Source organism: Salvelinus sp. IW2-2015, linkage group LG5 (assembly GCF_002910315.2).
Source record: "Salvelinus sp. IW2-2015 linkage group LG5, ASM291031v2, whole genome shotgun sequence".
Lineage (NCBI taxonomy): Eukaryota > Metazoa > Chordata > Actinopteri > Salmoniformes > Salmonidae > Salvelinus > Salvelinus sp. IW2-2015.
In genome coordinates, this window is record NC_036844.1 from 15,243,769 (window position 1) to 15,261,094 (window position 17,326).

Consider the following 17,326-nt stretch of genomic DNA (forward strand, 5'->3'; position numbering starts at 1 on the left):
TTGACATGGAGTGGATTGGGTGGGGAATTCACCSTTGAGGCAGATAGTTCAGCCTTGATGTGACAGACTGAGTTAAACACGACTTCCCAGACTGCCAAGTTCCCTAAAGTGAASTGACAGATTTCTCCCTTCATCCCAAGGTCCCTCTTTATCCGCAGCAAAAACAGAACACGCTTTMTATTTTCTTCCCGAGGGCCTTGAGAGGGCTTATTTTTGCTCCATTCTCACTGTTTTCCAACATATCTGACGCCATAAAAGAGACAGATATTGGTCGAGCCCCAGTTGGAATGTCAYGGTTGGGTAAGAAAGTGGAATGACGATGGTATCTTTGCGGAAAGACGCTACGGCAAATTTCCAGTTAGGCAGCCGTGGCCGTGTGCCCAGAGTGGAGATGAGAAAGCCAGTGAACTCTGACCAACTACCAGGCTACACACAGGTCACCAGTGGAGGCTACTGAGGGGAGGACGGCTCTTAATAATGTCTGGAACGGAGCAAATGGAATGGCATCAAACACATAGAAACCATGTGTCTGATACCATTCCACTAATACCGCACCAGCCATTACCACGAGCCCGTCCTCTCCAATTAAGGTGCAGGTCAAATACAGGCCCCTGTATTACACCTCCCTGCTATGTGTAAACACAGGCCACTGGCAAGACAAGGCCTCTGAGACAGGGACTTCATCTGAAAGGTCAGAGAGTCTTACAAACAAAGGCCAAGAGTTCAATACTCCAGGGAATGTCATAATCCACAATCATACAGTCATGGCCTTCTGGGCACACTCTGGTTGAATCAATGTTGTTTCAACATTATCAATGTATTGTCTAATCACATATAACATTCAACATAATTTCAGCCACCCAATATACTGTATATTGAATACAGTTCAGGATGAAAAAGTAGAATTTCTAAGTAGAAGTTTCTATGCAATTTCAACGTATACATACTTCTGATGATTATGATGAAATGACCTTGATGTAACAACCACAAATATAAACGCAACATGTAAAGTGTTGGTCCCATGTTTCATGAGTGTAAATAAAAGACACAAACATATTATCTCTCTCATCAGATTTTGTTCAGAAATTTGTTGACATGCCTGTTAATGAGCATTTTATTCTTTATCAAGATAATCCATCCGCCTGACAGGTGTGACATATCAAGAAGCTGATTAAACAGCATGATCACTACACAGGTGCACCTTGTGCTGGGGACAATAAAAGGCCACTCTAAAATGTGCAGTTTTGTCACCAACACAATGCCAATGCCATTGAGGGAGCGTGCAATTGGCATGCTGACTGCAGGAATGTCCACTAGAGGTATTGCTAGAGAATTTAATGTTCATTGCTCTACCATAAACTGAATAGTATTTCTGTTTGTAATAAAGCCCTTTGTGGGGATAAACTCATTCTGATTGGTTGGGCCTGGCTCCCCAGTGTATTTAACCATCTACCAATAGGTGCCCTTCTTTGCGAGGCATTGGAAAACCGACCTGGTCTTTGTGGTTGAATCTGTGTGTGAAATCCACTGCTCGACTGAGGGACCTTACAGATAATTGTATGTGTGGGGTACAGAGATGAGGTAATCATTMAAAAATCATGTTAAACACTATTATTGCACCCAGAGTGAGTYCATACAGTTTATTATGTGACTTGTTAAGCACATTTTTACTCYTGAAATTATTTAGGCTTGTCATAACAAAAGGGTTGAACACTTACTGACTCAAGACATTTCRTAATTTKTTATTAATTTGTAAGCATTTCTAAAAACATAATTCCATTTTGACATTATGGGGTATTATGTGTAGGCCAGTGACACATTCCAAATGTAATGTATGTTAAAGTCAGGCTGTAACACAACAAAATGTGGAAACAGTGAAAGGGTGTGAATACTTTCTGAAGGCACTATATTTGTTGGGATGGATAGGGGTTTGGAGATGTCATTTCCATAGACTTTGACAGTCTTTCCCAAACTGGGTCAAAATACCTCACACAACCTGCATCACCTACCTCTAACATGCAAATAAAGTTGATTATTAAATGTAACATACTTGTGGCTCCTAGTAAACCACAATCACTTGTTGACTATCCTTGTCGATTGTTCTTTGTTGACTTTCGATTAAGGATTCTACCTTAAAAACAAGAAAATATTTGTCTTGAGAAATTAGTCATGACTTGTTGAATGGATGAGAGAGAGATTGGGAAAGCGAATGTCTTAAGCACAAAGAGTCTGTGCACATTTGTGTGTGTGTGTGTGTGTGTGTGTGTGTGTGCGTGCGTGCGTGCGTGCGTGCGTGCGTGCGTGCGTGCGTGCGTGTGATGTGCCGCAGGGCCATTGCGTACAAGACAGATATTATTTGATCAACAACAGATGAACACGTCAGCGTGGATGAGAGATTGTAACGTCACCCCAACATTAAAAAGCCATCACGGCTCAATCCTTAGCCATCTATGACGTGGGGGCTTGCCAGTAATGGCTTTCTTTCTCTTTAACCATCCTTTTACAGCAAAGGCTCAATCCAAACTCCCATGGGCAGTCCAAGCAGCCTCCACTCTGCACAGCCATCAGTCCAATGAGTCTATCAGTCTACCCCCTGGCTCTCTTTGCAACCCCGGTCATCCTGACACATCCTCTCACACAATCTGCTTACCAGCCACCCCCCCTCCCCCTCACAGTGGCGCAAAGCACACCACAATAGACAGATGATTGACAATGTTATAACAGACAAAAAACTAAGGGGAGTGGAATAACCTCCTCTCACTCAGCGACTGAGCTAAACAAGGCGTAATGTTGTGTACAGACATGCAGACCGGGCTTGGAAGGAGGACATGTTAGATAACATACATAAGGGCTAAAGCCCTAACATGGGAATCATAATCAGCCCATTTAGGTCCCAGAAGGGATTGAGGGGTTAAGGGGTTTACATAGAGAGATGGATCTGAAATCCTTTACCCCACACTTCCTGTCTCATGTCAACTAAAGATCAAATCCTGCTTTTTCTCTGTCAGATTTGTGAAACGATTGCTTCTGCTCATATCTGCATACAGTGCCCCTTTTATTTCCTTCATTCCAGCATCAGCCTTTCAGCACTATGGGATATGTGCACCATGCATATTTCACTGCACACAGTCAACATCTCGTCATATCCAATAATCTTTCATTGATAGGCTAACGTTTCCTTTCCACACCCATCTTTTGCTTTGTAATATATTGCTTTCTAACAACCATGGTGTACAGTAGAGTGTAGTACAGTGTCATATCAAAACAAACAGGCAATTACCTGGTGAAATATTCATTTTCTGCTTCCATGAGCTATCACCTATTGTACATGACACACACAGACAGAAACCTGCTTGGCTGGTCCCTTACCGTAGCACATTTATTCTCTTATAGGACTGAAACTGTTCTGCGCTTCCTCCTCACATTCTCTCCCACTAAAACTCTCAAAGCGTGCAGGAGAGTGGGCAGAAAAGCCTTCCTCATGTGTGTGTATGCATGACTGTGTGCTCATGCACGAGTGTATGTGTGAGTGCGTGAGCATGTGTAGATTCATGAGAACTAGTTGAGTTGGTGTGGGCTAAACTGTCTGCCCGAACATTATACCGTATGTGTGAGGGCAGGGGCGCAACTTTCTCTTGGGACGGGGGGGCATGYCATTCTGAAGTGATACAAAAAGAGGCAGCGGTGTGCTTTAAGACCATGCRGACGTCTCCGAGCGGTCGCATAGGCTGTTTGGAGTGTTTATCCGACTGGATAAAGATAAATATACAGTACCAGTCAAAAGTTTGGACACACCTACTCATTCCAGGGTTTTTCTTTATTTTTACTATTTTCTACATTGTAGAATAATAGTGAAGACATCAAAACTATGAAATAACACATGTGGAATCATGTAGTAAACTAAATATATTTTATATTTGAGATTCTTCAAAGTAGCCACCATTTGCCTTGATGACAGCTTTGCACACTCTTTCTGTATATATATATATATATGGCCCCCCCCACTTCTAAAACCAAAGTTGCGCCCCTGTGTGAGGGTTTATTCGGACTCTTGCAGGGGTTTGCACTGAGTGGTCCTTTGGAGCATTACGCAAACTCTGTGCCAGTCTTTGTCTGCCTGTGTAATTCCCAAGGAGAAATGAATGTGTGAGTACGACATATCTGAGTATACGAGCTACTGAAAAGAGGATGTGGTTGCGCTAATGGGAGTACGGTATGTACCCTGTATAAGTATGGAAAGACAGTGAGTGATAGATGGGAGAGAGAGAGAGAGAGGCAATCACGATGCAAGCTGGGTTAAGCGTTGTTGGACATGTGGAGGGCCACCCACCACTAAACAATCCCAGAGCCACTCAGCCCTGATTTCATGAGAGGGCCAGAGAGAGGCAGAGACGGGGGAGTCAAAAAGAACAAGGCCTTGTGTGGGTGATGTGATGAGCATAACAATATATACAAATAAACCTGATCAACAACAACAACAACCTTACACTGACCAGCAGCACAGGCTGGCTCAGACTCAATACGTTATTTAATACGCAATTTGCAAGTTGATATCACTCTCGTATGCAATACAGTTAGTCTAASATCCTTATAGGCGATGCAACAAATGAGATCAGGTTGAAAAGAGACGGAATAGAGCTTTTCTAAATAGGCCTCCCACTCGTGGATAATAATTCATTTATGCTCCTGTGTCATGAGGCTGCATGGAGAGCTGGCAGGGTTTGGAATTGTGTTGATGGAAAGAAGCATCGGGTCCTGACCTGGTTGGGCTTTGCTGTGCTGGGTAAATAATTCAGTCTAGTGGAACTCTAGAGCTGCTGCTGGCTCTCTGCTCCCTCACTTTCTGGCCCCGTCCCCTGTGACATGGCTCTCTGCTCCCTCCCTCTCTGGCCCTGGCCCCTGTGACACGACTCTCTGCTCCCTCCCTCTCTGGCCCCTGTGACACAACTCTCTCAGGTTACTTACCGTCACCCTAGACGGTCTGGCTCCCGGGGTCACGACCTGCTGCTTCCAAAAGGTCGGCCTGTGTGTATGTTTGGGGAGTGTGTGTGTGTGTTTGGGGAGTGTGTGTGTATGTGTGGGGAGTGTGTGTGTGTGTATGTTTGGGGAGTGTGTGTGTACGTGTGTGATAAACTGCTGGAAAAGACTATGTAAGGAAACCACCCAGGCAGAGTTGAAGGTTCATCATGTAAAACATACAAAAACACTGACTTCCAACTGTAGGTCTCTCATGACAAATATAATGATCACGGCATTAGGAGCTTAGAGCACCCTGCCCAAGACGCTTAGCCATTCAGCATGAAGATATCTATAGTCCCACACCCTGAATAACTTCCTGATGGAGTCGGAAGTTTACATACACTTAGGTTCGAGTCATTAAAACTCATTTTTTCAACCACTCCACACATTACTTGTTAACAAACCATAGTTTTGGCAAGTCGGTTAGGACATCTACTTTGTGCATGACACAAATAATTTTTCCAACAAGTTTACAGACAGATTATTTCACTTATAATTCACTGTATCACAATTCCAGTGGGTCAGAAGTGTACATACACTGAGTTGACCGTGCCTTTAAACAGCTTGGGAAATGGCTTTAGAAGCTTCTGATAGGCTAATTGACATCATTTGAGTCAATTGGAGGTGTACCTGTGGATGCATTTCCAGCCTACCTTCAAACCAGTGCCTCTGCTTGACATCATGGGAAAATCAAAATAAATCAGCCTAGACCAGAAAATTGTAGATATCCACAAGTCTTGTTCATCCTTGGAGCAATTTCCAAACGCCTGAAGGTACCACGTTCATCTGTACAAACAATAACGCAAGTATAAACACCATAGACCACACAGTCGTCATACCGCTCAGGAAGGAGACGCATTCTGTTTCCTAGAGATGAACGTACTTTGTGCGAAAAGTGCAAATCATTCCGAGAACAACAGCAAAGGACCTTGTGAAGATGCTGGAGGAAGCAGGTACAAAAGTATCTATATCCACAGAAAAACGAGTCCTATATTGACATAACCTGAAAGGACGCTCGGCAAGGAAGAAGCCACTGCTCCAAAACCGCCATAAAAAAGCCAGACTACGGTTTGCAACTGCACATGGGGACAAAGATCGTACTTTGAAAACTGTCCTCTGGTCTGATGAAACAAAAATAGAAACTGTTTGCCATAATTTACCATTGTTATGTTTGGAGGAAAAAGGGGGAGGCTGCAAGCCGAAGAACCACATCCCAACCGTGAAGCACGGGGGGCAGCATCATGTTGTGGGGGTGCTTTGCTGCAGGAGGGACTGGTGCACTTCACAAAATAGATGGCATAATGAGGAAAGAAAATGATGTGGATATATTGAAGCAACATCTCAAGACATCAGTCAGGAAGTTAAAGCTTGGTCGCAAATGGGTCTTCCAAATGGACAATGACCTCAATGACTTCCAAAGTTGGGGCAAAAGGCTTAAGGACAACAAATCAGGTATTGGAGTGGCCATCACAAAGCCCTGACCTCAATCCTATAGAAAATGTGTGTGCAGAACTGAAAAAGCTTGTGCGAGCAAGGAGGCCTACAAACCTGACTCAGTTACACAAGCTCAGGAGGAATGGGCCAAAATTCACCCAACTTATTGTGGGAAGCTTGTGGAAGGCTACCTGAAATGTTTGATCCAAGTTAAACAATTTAAAGGCAATGCTACCAAATACTAATTGAGTGTATATAAACTTCTGACCCACTGGGAATGTGATGAAAAAAATTWAAGCTGAAATAAATAATTCTCTCTACTATTCTGACATTTCACATTCTTAAAATAAAGTGGKGATCCTAACTGACCTAAGACAGGGAATTTGTACTAAGATTAAATGTCAGGAATTGTGAAAAACTGAGTTTAAATGGATTTGGCTAAGGTATATATATATATTCAACTGTATATCCACAGATTTTATTCCTTTAATCACATGTACTGTACAATTTGTTCTCCATTGTCATTCTTCAGGTCACATTATCTTGTCAAGTGCCGGTGGTGGGAAGAGTCAGACTTAGGGAGTATCAATCAGACGTCAGTGACTGAAGCCTGATAGCACTATTACTGGATCAGCTTTCTGACAAACACTTGACCAGCCAAAGACAAATTACAATCTAGGCCAAGCATTTATTGAAGGGAATGAATAGATGGAATGGGTGAGAATGGTTCAGTACCAGGCTACCAGGCCAGGTGCCTGGCTACCAGGCCAGGTGCCTCCTCACAGCTCTGCCACATTCCACAACCCTGCCCAGGACAGCTACCTTCCAACCTAGCTACTGCTGGAGCACAGTCTGCTACTGGTGGTGAACTGTCTACTCTCTACCACTGTTACCCTGGCACACCATCAGAGAGCCCACAGAGACTGGTTAGAAGCAACGGGGGGCACTTACTATACAATGCAATGGATAGGATATTACTGGGTTCTACACCAACTAAACAAACAATACCCATSAAAACAGTTTCTTGGGGATTAACATTTTCCCTGACCAGAACTATGTATAATGCAGCAGCTTCGTGTGGGATTCAGGTTGTTTTCAGTTCAATTGTGTAGGCAGGCTTTTTAAGTAGATACGTTTCAAGTAAAAGTGTGGCCAGTCATGCTAGTTACTTTTTATGAAGGATTAACCTTGGCCAGGAGAGAAAACGGGGCTGTAGGAAGGATCTTACTTAGGACGGGGGAAGGATCTACCTTGCCTKTGTGTCATCTAAAACAATCCAGGATGTGAGAAGGCACAGCATCGCAGTGATAKAGGTGTCACTACAGACTCTGGTTCAATCCCAGGCTTTGTCTTAACCGGCCGCGACCGGGAGACCCAGGTGGCGCACAATTGGCCCAACRTCGTCCRGGTTGGGGGAGGGTTTGGCCCGACCGCGCTCTAGCAACTCCTTGTGGTGGCCGGGCGCATGCTCGCTGACTACGGTCRCCAGCTGTACRGTGTTTCCTCCGACACATTGGTGCGGCTGMCTCCCAGGTTAAGCGAGCAGTGTGGCTTGGCCCGGGYCGTGTTTCGGAGGACGCATGGCTCTCAACCTTAGCCTCTCCCGAGTCCGTACGGGAGTTGCAGCGATCGGACAAGACCGTAACTACCAATTGGATATCACGAAATTGGGGAGAAAAAAAAGGGGTAAAAAGTAATAATAATTTTTTAAAAGAGCTGGTCACCACGTGGCAGGGTTCAGCCAGCAATTGCGTACCAGCGTTGTGGCACACAGAGAAAGGCTAACTCGTGTGGCTAAGCCCCTAATGAATCGACTCCCTTGTCCATGGACAAACCCCCACAGATGACCTACGCACATTCATTCAGCTACTTTGCTCCAACTGAACAATCGACTGCAACCACAAAAATGTCCCAGTAGTGAAACACCACAGAGCAATAATATCAATATAACCAAGGACGGTACATGGCAAACAGAAAGCACAGACAAAACGTACATCACTCCTAGCGGGAGAGAACATTCTTAAGAGCATTTCTCATTCCTTCTCTAAGTGAGTGAGAATGACTTCTAGATCTGATGAATGCTTTGTACCTGCAGAAAGGACACTGGGTAAGAGATCTGATCTTGTCATTGAAACGCCATAAGAGACTGTGCTGTTCCTCAGGCTCAGAGACAAATTACCACGGACTAGCTTGACAGTCGTATTGTCTTTGTCTAATGCACAGTGGATAGATCCGTAGGCTACCTTGCGCACCTCTTACAAAGGCTGATGCAAATCATTTCATCCATACAATATTTCTACCAAGTGTGCTGATATTTCATTAAATCTTCAGGTATACTGGATGTGCATCCAGTCAGTGTAAATATCAATACARAAATACAGTATGTGAATTATAATAATGTAAAGTTAATTTTCTGTCTTACCTGTATATCAAGCACTGAATCAACTGTACCCCCCCCCCTTTACAGGCCCACAATGCCTGTTCTGTTGTCTGATATTAATAACTGATTTATGACTTGTCCTCCTCTGTCCTCGTTCAGGGGGGCAGTGGCACAGTTCCTGTTCTTGCCCTGCTCCTGGACAAATCTAATAAGACCAACTACAAGCCACAGGCAACCAAGGCTCTCCAACTCTCTGATTCCATTGATGCCTAGCGAGCTCATAACCGTAAAAGCAAGAGAGCACACTTTCTATTCAAACAGGCACAAAACATTMYCCCAAATCGATTTCGTGCTATTATCTACTCTTCTATTTCCTTTAATCAAGAAAATAGACATTTGACCTACAGTATGAGCCTATCTGATCATAATGATTATTACTGCCGGATACACATGTCAGAATCTCCTAAAAGAGCCACAAGATGATGCTTGTCCTTACTACAAGAGATCCTACTCTCTGTGAACAATTTGAACTGAATTGAATGAATTCAAAATTATTAACAAAAATTMTGTCGATGATCCTCGGATTTTTTGGGACACCRTGAATAAAATCACAATTAAAAGAAGATATCAGAATTGGAAAAGATTTTTACCGATGTTAGTGTTCTCAACAAACACTTTTTTCAAACCAGGTAGCAACTACTCTTTTCAAAGTCACGAGAKAACTAAATCTATTGATAAGACAATGAGCAGAATCTGCCATCCATCGAGGTAGACTCAACCATTACTTCCATGGTAATCGACCCAGTCGTCTACCGGCCAACAAGCTACGCAGTAATGATCAATTAGCCAATATTGCAACTATTGAATTTGAATCAGGTGCAATTACTTCAGAACAAAATGTATTAACCAAAGATTCTCCCCATTTTAATAAGAATTGTACACCTCTGATTGTAAATCCACACCGAGCCGAGATCAAATCAAAATAAAATGTTATTTGGTCACATACACATGGTTAGCAGATGTTAAATGCTTGTGCTTCTAGTCCGACCGTACAGTATATCTACACAGTAACTAACAAAAATTAGTCGTTTTAAAAAGATATAAGAACTCCTCTTCTCCCAACTGAGGAAGCCGGCTTGCTGGAAGCCCACTCTCTCTCCATGAAATCAAAAGGGCATTGGATAGCATGAATAAAGGCAGATTACCTGGTTGTGATGGTATTCCTCCTTGAGGTCTATTCACATTTTGGAAACAATAGGTCCACTGTTACTTGAAATTCAATAACACAGCTGTGTCACATAAGTTTCATTTGGAAGGGACGAAATAGAGCACTAATTTTGCTGTTATAAAAAAAAGGTAAGGATGCCCCCTATCTTTGATAATCACGATTGGTACATCGTGAGTAAAGAGGGTTTGTTAAAAAACTATTATCCTCCGATAACCTCCGTCATCTATTACATATCTTACATGCTTCATCAGAAATCAAAGCTCCTTTGGCAGTCTCTTCTCGATCGCAGAAAAAGCTTTGTAAAAGACTAGAATGGTCGTATCTTTGGTCGGTTTGGAACATATGGGACTTGGCTCCATTTTATTAATATGATTAAAATACTATATGCCAATCCTCAGCCATAGCAATAAAAAGGCAATACATGCTTTGTTCCGTTCAGAATAACTAGAAGTATCAAGCAAGGTGATCCATCGCACTTTGCTCAAGTTATAAAATAATCTAACCAAATCTGCCCTATTGGCATCTCTACTTATGGAATCCAATAGTTGCCCATTTTAAATATTAGGGAATGATATTTCCTTCCTTAAATAAACCATTTGCCAGAACGTAACAGAAACTCAACTCAATTCGACCTCATTAGATGGACTGATATCTCAGGTGCTTTAACCAGACAAATATCTTTTGTCAAGATGAATATATTGCCACGGCTGAATTTCTGTACTTCAATGCTTCCCTTATCTCCCCATTCTGGCTTTTGGATAAATCCATAGTGCGGTTTAAAAACTACCCGCAAAACCACCATTCTCAACGTCACAGTGAAGAGGGACTCTGGATGATGGCCTTCTAGGCAGAGTTCTCCGGTCCAGTGTCTGTGTTCTTTTGCCCATCTTAATCTTTATTTTTATTGGTCAGTCTGAGATATGGATTTTTCATTTGCAACTCTGCCTAGAAGGCCGCATCCTGGAGTCGCCTCTTCAACTGTTGACGTTGAGGACTGGTGTTTTGCGGGATTTAATGAAGTGCCAGTTGAGGACTTGTGAGGGTGTCTGTTTCTCAAACTAGACACTCTAATGTACTTGTCCTCTTGCTCAGTTGTGTGCACTGGGGCCTCCCACTCTTTCTATTCTGGTTAGAGTCAGTTTGCACTGTTCTGTGAACAGCAGACATGGAAACTTTCCGTGGGAATTAACTGGAATATATGGGAATTAACAGAAATATGTGCTAATTAATATTAATACCATTTAAATGTAGATGTGTTTTCATTGGATATATTTACCATATCATGTGCAGACAGAAACATTTACATTTTACCTTATCATAAGTAGACATAATTGCAAATGACTAAATCCTTCCAATAGAAAAAAAAAAGAGTTACGAATTGAACTTTAATTAAATGAGTTGACTCTTCACATGGGACGATTTCACTGAACAACAAAAGAAAGGGAATATTGAATGATCCCCAATGATCCATCGCATTTCCAAAAATGTTTTCAACATACATCTGTAAAATGATAGTCTAGAAACTAAAGCTTTGGTTGTCTTCCTCTCAGGCTACCATGTCTTCTCCCTGGACCTCCTCAATGTCCTCCTCTTGAACATCAGACTCTGAGGCCTCATCTTCACTGTCACTTTCCAACCTTGTTGAGGATGGCTCGTTGTCAAGCTCAAAAAGCCTCAAATTTGCCCGGGTGGCCCCCACTGTTTCAACCTTTATATTGGTCAGTCTGTTGCGTGCGTGTTCCCARACAAGGACCAGTTGCGCTCTGAGGCGGCTGATGTTGGTGGGATTTGGAGGATGATGGAGGCAACAGGGGAAAGAGCCTCAGATCCACAAAGTCCCTTCCACCAGGTGGCTGAGGAGATATGTTGGCACGACTGCCATATTGCATCTCCATCCCAAAGCCCTTGCTTGGAAGTGTACTTCGCCAGACTGCCAAGAACCTTGCCCTCATCCARGCAAAGGTGGCGAGACACGGTAKTGATGACACCATAGGCCTTGTTGATCACTGCAYCAGACAGGATGCTCTTTCCAGCATACTTGRGRTCCAACATGTATGCTGTGGCGTGTATGGGCTTCGGGCAGAAGTCTTCATGCTTTTTGATGCGTTTCAGAACAGCAGTTTCCTCTGCTTGGAGCAACAGTGAAGTGGGCAGGGCCGTACGGATTTCTTCTCTTACATCTGCAAGCAGAGTCTGAACATCAGACAGGATGGCATTGTCTCCCTCAATCCGTGCAATGGCTACTGCTATAGGTTTCAGGAGTTTCAGGCTGCTTACCACTCTCTCCCAAAATACATCATCCAGGAGGATCCCCTTGATGGGGCTGTCCATATCGGCAGACTGTGATATGGCCATTTCTTGGAGAGACTCCTTCACCTCCAGGAGACTGTCAAACATGATGACAACACCAGCCCAACGGGTGTTGCTGGGCAGCTTCAATGTGGTGCTCTTATTCTTCTCACTTTGCTTGGTAAGGTAGATTGCTGCTATAATGACCCTTGATGATGATGACCCTTCACATACCTAACAATTTCCTTGGCTCTCTTGTAGAGTGTATCCATTGTTTTCAGTGCCATGATGTCCTTGAGGAGCAAATTCAATGCATGAACAGCACAGCCAATGGGTGTGATGTGAGGGTAGGACTCCTCCACTTTAGACCAAGCAGCCTTCATGTTCGCAGCATTGTCTGTCACCAGTGCAAATACCRTTTGTGGTCCAAGGTCATTGATGACTGCCTTCAGCTCATCTGCAATGTAGAGACCGGTGTGTCTRTTGTCCCTTGTGTCTGTGCYCTTGTAGAATACTGGTTGAGGGGTGGAGATGATGTTGTTAATTATTCCTGGCCCACGAACATTCGACCACCCGTCAGAGATGATTGCAATACAGTCTGCTTTCGCTATGATTTGCTTGACCTTCACTTGAACTCTGCATCCAGCAAATTAGTAGATAAAGCATGTCTGGTTGGAGGGGTGTATGCTGGGTGAAGAACATTCAGAAATCTCTCCCAATACACATTACCTGTGAGCATCACAGGTGAACCAGTTGCATACACAGCTCGAGCAAGACATTCATAAGCATTTCTGACTACGTTCCTCCATTGAGTCACAAAAACTTCTGATTCCAGGAGGAGCATGAGCTGTTGCTATCGATATGGTGTCTGATTCATCATTTTCACCTTGAATAGAAGTAGTGGGACTTTTGTCAGAGGTTGCTTGTTGTGAGYGCTGAGGGAACTTTATGCACTTGGCCAGATGATTCTGCATCTTTGTTGCATTCTTCACATAYGATTTGGCACAGTATTTGCAAATGTACACAGCGTTTCCTTCTACATTAGCTGCAGTGAAATGTCTCCACACATCAGATAGTGCCCGTGGCATTTTCCTGTAAAGATAAGGGGGAAAAGGAGTAAAAAAAACTAAAACAATTCCACGTACAGATAAATAGTTAAGCAGTTAGATTAAACAACTCCTTCGTAAGATAAATGTTTTAAAATGAAACATATATGGAAACACTCCTCAGTTAGCAGGCTCAAGCAAGCTAAAACCCACATGGTAGCAAAAACTAACTAGCAGAAATTATTAACAAGTTAGAAATGATTTAAACACACTTTTCTGTAGTCTACTATTTACTAGTTAACAAAAATCATGTATGTCATAAAATATATTCACCCCACCCAGTATTGTAATCAAAACTTACCAGAAAACATGTAGTCCTTGGCTCAGACAGTATAGTAGTGTGGGCTCAATAGCATCTCCTTTAGTGTGCAAGATCTTGAGAATCAGCTGTACATGTGATGGAAGAGTGCACTGCACATGTGATGGAAGAATGCACTGTGCATGCAGAGGGTTGCAATTCCATTGAATTGGGGATAGCAACCCTAATCTACATACAATACCTCATAATGACAAAGTGAAAACAGGATTTTTGAAATGTTTGCAAATGTATTAAAAAACAGAAATACCTTATTTACATAAGTATTCAGACCCTTTGCTATGAGACTCGAAATTGAGCTCAGGTGCATCCTGTTTACATTGCGATGTTTCTACAACTTCATTGGAGTCCACCTATGTTAAWTTCAATTGATGGGACATGATTTGGAAAGGCACACACAGCTGTCTATATTATGTCCCACAGTTGACAGTGCATGTCAGAGCAAAATCCAAGCTATGAGGTCGAAGGAATTATCCGTAGAGTGCCGAGACAGGAATGTGTCAAGGCACAGATCTGGGGATGGGTACCAAAAACATTCCGCAGCATTGAAGGTCCCCAAGAACACAGTGGTCTCCATCATTCTTAAATGGAAGAAGTTTGGAACCACTAAAACTCTTCCTAGAGCTGGCCACCCTGCCAAACTGAGCAATCGGGGGAGAAGGTTCTTGGTCAGGGAGGTGACCAAGAACCTGACAATCGCTTTGACAGAGCTCTAGAGTTCCTCTGTGGAGATGGGACAACCATCCAGAAGGACAACTATGTCTGCCGCACTCCACCAATCAGGCCTTTATGGTAAAGTGACCAGACAGAAACCACTCCTCAGTAAAAAGCACATGACAGCCCGCTTGGAGTTTGCCAAAAAGCACCTAAAGATTCTCAGACCATGAGAAACAAGATTCTCTGGTCTGATGAAACTATTTGGCCTGAATGCCAAGCGTCACGTCTGGAGGAAACCTGGCACCATTTCTATGGTGAAGCATGGTGGTGGCAGCATCATGCTGTGGGGATGTTTTTCAGCGGCAGGGACTGGGAGACTAGTCAGGATCGAGGCAAAGATGAACGGAGCAAAGTATAGCGAGATCCTTGATGAAAACCTGCTCCAGAGCGCTCAGGACCTCAGACTGGGGCGACGGTTCACCTTCCAACAGGACAACAACCCTAAGCACACAGCCAAGCCAAGAGACCTGAAAATAGCTGTGCAGCAAYGCTCCCCATCCAACCTGATAGAGCTTGAGAGGATCTGCAGAGAATAATGGGAGAAACTCCCCAAATACAGGTGTGCCAAGCTTGTAGCGTCATACCCAGGAAGACTCGAGGTTGTAATCGCTGCCTAAGGTGCTTCAACAAAGTACTGAGTAAAGGATCTGAATACTTCCCGRAGGCACTGTATGACTATAATATATGAACTTTTGGAAAGCTCTTATTCTGAGCTAGCCATTAAAAAAGTATGGTCCACAGATGTAATAAAATAGAACAACCCTGTTAACTGGAACAGAATATGGAAATATATGACCTTGGCATCCCGTAATCCGAAATATTAACTTAAGTTTGTTCACAGACTGTTTGTTCACAGACACCAAGGAAACGTTTTACGATGAGATTGGCCCCAACTCCCACTGTTCACTGTGTCCCCTAAATCAGGTAGGCACATTCCTTCATATGATGTGAGAGTGAGTGCCTGCAGTTAAATGTTTCTGGGGCAAAGTTACAAAATTCATTCACAGTATGTTATTTACTGAGTATAGCTTATTGAATCTCTCAGTCAATGAGAGATGATTACTGCTGGCAGGCAGCACTGCCGCAAAATAAGTCTTTGATGTTATTTTTTCTTTTTTTGAGGGGAAGCCTACAGGTTTCATAAACATATCATTTGAAACGGATAATATACCTGTATCTCCCCCAACAATAAATAACAAAACAAAGAAAAATATTGAGGGAGATTACCGCACTGTTCACCAGACACTCAGAAGTCCAAAGTGATTAAAATTGGCATTGCAAAATCAGCAGTCAGTCAAGGTGAAATAATTGACCAATCAYGTTATTATCCGGTTATTACCGTAATTACATTATATTTACTACTGTACAACCTTTTTCTTTCAGCTCAAGAAAATGAACTGATTTCAACACAAGTTTAGATCTACTTTATCACTGTGACTGGCTTGGCACAATCTAAGTTTAGTTTACATCATTAGGCAAGCCATATTTCAGTAGTCTAAGCCCTTGAAAAATGTGAAGCACCTGCCGTGCTGATGGATAATATAAYGTTGTTAAACTCTGGGGTGCACAGATACAGGATTTAAGCAATGCAATCACTTTCAACAAGAGCTTTTCTCCAATTATTTTCTTTCAAGGGCAGGAATCTGGAGGAATTGCAGGCAAAGGAAGAAAATCAAGTAAGTTAGTAGTAAGTAAGCTGTTGCAAGCATATGGATGGACTAAAAGAGTGTACTACTTACTCCATTGATTCAGTAAGCTATTCATATGCATCTTGTGGACAGGAGGGGTGCACAGTCAGTCCCACAGTGTGTGTAAACACAAGCAAGAGCAGCAGAAGTGAGTGCCTTTGTCCAGCAGCTGAGAGAGACCAGACCACATACATTATGAACACAAAGCGCACAGACAGGGACAACGCAACTAAAGGTGATTAAACATGCAAACAAGTGTCAGTGTCACACCACAAGATACACATGAAACATTCCACTATTGGTGATAAAAACTATTATTGCACTTTCAGTAGGCTACTTGTGTAATCTGGATGACATAGGGACCTACAAGAGAGCACCTGTTGCATGTTTCAGCGCTTATTCGTGCATGATCACGTTACGGGTATCTTTACGTTACAGACGAGTAAACTACGCATTACTTGCCATAAAAATGTATTCTATTTTAGGATGGTAGGTTTAATAAATGTGTCAATGATGCAATAAACAGCTGAATTATATTACGTAACATTTATAATTTTATTGATATATGATATCATTCTAAACTTCACCTATCATTCGAAGGTGTAGACACCTTAGTACTTACTTACTGCGGCAAACTGTTGTATAGTTGAGCGTTTTCTTCAATGAACTTCCCTGGCTGCGTCGTAGATGAAAATAGATATTTCCCCATAGAGGTTGTGTTCTGCAACACTTTTAGCGCGTTCATGCGAGTGTCTCACAGAGWAAACAATGCCTCAATCCCAATCAGTCACCGTCGGTTTCAGGTGTTGTGCAGAAACTGAACCCAAGCAGGTTGATGAAATCAGATTAAATGTATGCCTTATCTGTTGCCTCCCTGAAATTACATGACACACTGCCCTTCAACCGGTCACTCGTTAAAAAGTGAGACCAATGACAGCGTTGCCCAGTCGTGGCTTTCCCTCCCTCCCACACCACAGACAGCTGCCACTGCTGCCGCAATGGCAAACTTTCCTATTCTAAAGAACCGTTTGTTCTCATAACCTTTTCACTTCTGTGTTCTGTAAAACAAGTCTAGGTGACCTCCCAAAATGTTAACCCGGCAATAACGAACCATTCTTGATTTATTAAATAACATYCCTAATCCACATA

General features: G+C 42.8%; 1 pseudogene; it reads right to left on the reverse strand.

Moving 5' to 3' along the window:
* The window catches only part of LOC111963962 (dual specificity testis-specific protein kinase 2-like), a 28,113-nt pseudogene extending 10,974 nt beyond the window's left edge, over positions 1-17,139 (reverse strand).
* Positions 17,140-17,326: the final 187 nt, after the last annotated feature.